The following is a 2769-nucleotide window of genomic DNA, read 5'->3' as shown; positions in this document are numbered from 1 at the left end:
CTCTCTCTCTCTCTCTCTCTCTCTCTCTCTCTCTCTCTCTCTCTCTCTCTCTCTCTCTCTCTCTCTCTCTCTCTCTCTCTCTCTCTCTCTCTCTCTCTCTCTCTCTCTCTCTCTCTCTCTCTCTCTCTCTCTCTCTCTCTCTCTCTCTCTCTCTCTCTCTCTCTCTCTCTCTCTCTCTCTCCAGGCCTCTATTAGTGCAGGGTTTTGCAGTCAGAATTCATGCTCGTGGGAATTAGTGAAAGGACTGCGAGAATTACCTGCCCTATCAGTTGTGTGCGTGAGTCAGGCAGATGGAAGGCCGGCACTGTACGGGACATTAGCGCAGCACACCCTTTGTTTCCTGCTTCCCTCACTGCCCGCTGGAAATTGATAAGTGAGTGAAATGAGTAATAAGAGTATGAAGGATAGTGGTAATGGTGGTGATGATAATGGTGGTAATAATGGTGAGAGTGATAATAATGGTGATGATATTAATAAAGATGATAATGATGATGATAAAAGTAATAAGGAGGGTGATGGTGATTCTAATGATAGTAGTAGTAGTAGTAGTAGTAGTAGTAGATGTTGTTCTTGTTGTTGTTATTGTTGTTGTTGTTATGATAGTAATGATAATAATTTCAATAAGTAATTTTGCTTAAAAACATAAATTTTCCAGAGTTGAAGTAATGCTAGGTCAAAATAATATTAATGATATTTACGTAGTTAATGTCAAAAATAAATAACAACACAAAATCAACAATCCACTTTCTGTAGCAAAAAAAAAAAAAAAGACAAGAAAAACACTAATTAACTCATTTCTAGGCAGTACGATTCTTAATTTCACACACCAAAGAAGAACAAAGAAATGCATCAATCCACACGTTCTCCTTGAAAGCTTACGTAACGCAGACTCGCCGCGCCTCACAAAGAATAATACCCGGCCTTCCCGCTGCTGCTTCCGGGAATGTACAAGAAAGTAGTACATAATTTCAGCTGTACACGCGGGGCCAAGGTAATGGGCACTAGTTATTACTTTTCCCCCTCCCGTACTTAATCCCGCGGGTAGCATACAATATCACATACCCGGTTTTCGTTTTCTTTCATACTTTGTAATTTCTCACAACACACGTAGAAAAGGTTTTATGCTTCTTTCTTCGTTTTCGTTTCTTTTTTTTTCTCTTTCTTTGCCTTTTTACTCATTTTTTTCTTCATTTTCCTTCTATTTAAAAAGGGAATAAAAAGAGAATTATAGATGTATGTAGAACAATGTGAATTTTCTTCTTTTTTCTAGTACCAACAACATTGCGGTGGCTGTACATAAGGTTTTCTTTCTATTTTTTACTTTCCTTCTTTTTTTTTATTCTCACACTGCTTTTTTTTTTTTTTTTTTTTTGCACGACACACTACGGAACGTGCCGCTGTTTCGTTTACATCTGGGCAGGACAAGTGTCATTAGGACAGTAATCGTACTAAGGAATCTTCTACTTTCCACTCCCCACAAAGAGCAAGACCCATGTTTTGTCTCTCGTTTTTATCTTTGCACATTCTCATCCCTGAGTGAAGATGATATGAGCAGTGAGTGTCGGTACGAAAAGCGCGGTAATAGGCATGTTCCTTTTCTTCACTCCATTTTTACCTTCTCACACAGAGGAAAACAGTTTTATTATTTTTTCCCTTTCTTTTCCTTTCCCAGACGCTTATGATTTACTTGAGGTAATACGTATACTTTTTATCTACTTTATATTTCATTTCTAATAAAGAACAACCGCCCTTTCTCTTTCACTTTTTCCTTTCTTCTTGCCTTTCCTGGTCCATTATAATCCAGACAGCAGCAAATTAAGTAACATAATAGGCAAGGTAATGCGTACTTTTCCTTCTTCACTCCTTAATTATCCACTCATAAAGAACACTGTGCCTTTTTTCCTCTCATTCTTCTTTTTCTGTACTCCTTTTTGGTCGAGTATATATATAATCTGCACGCACAGTAAGATTGCCACCGTAATACGTAAGGTAATGTGCACTTTTCATCGTCACCTTCTCTTCCTTACATCCCCCACTAAGAACATTATCCATTTCTTCTTTTTCTTTTATATTTTTTAACCTCATATTTATAAGAACGTAGCTTGGAGAACAGACTAGGTTATATAATGGGCAAGATAAACCTACTTTTTATTCCCCACAAAGAATATTACTCTTTTTTATCTCTTTTTTTTTCTCTCGATTTTTTTCATCTTCCTTTCCAAGACGTGTATTATTTGAACAGCAGCCTTAGCAACGTGAAAAGTAACATAATATATACTGTTATGTTTCTTATCTCCAGTATTGTTCTCTCCACAAAAAAAAACAATATCCTTTTCCTTTATTTTTTTATTTTCAAAACAGAACAACTTGATATGAACCTCAGCAGCATCATACATAAAGTGTCATGCATACGTACATTCCTCTATTTTGTGCATTTCACGCTCCACATCCACAAAGAACAACGCACCACAACAATCCCTTCCTATTTCCATATTTCCTTTTCCCTTATCCCCTTGTGCCTACCATTAGAATCTGAACAGCAACCTTAGCAGTGTAACAGGTAAGATAAAAACCTACATTCAGACATCACTTTACATTTCACTTTCCCATAAAGAACAACACACTAAAACACTCCCTTCCTATATTTCCTCTTTTTCCCTCCCCTGTACCATTATAATTTGGACAGCGAGCGAGGCGGTGTAACACTATAGCGAGGCGGTGTAATGTTAGACCAGGTACTTTTCTCTCTGACCCGCACCTCAGCTAGGG

This window comes from Portunus trituberculatus, chromosome 50 (genome assembly GCF_017591435.1).
Source record: "Portunus trituberculatus isolate SZX2019 chromosome 50, ASM1759143v1, whole genome shotgun sequence".
In the NCBI taxonomy this organism is placed as follows: Eukaryota; Metazoa; Arthropoda; class Malacostraca; order Decapoda; family Portunidae; genus Portunus; species Portunus trituberculatus.
This window is presented reverse-complemented; position numbering follows the sequence as displayed.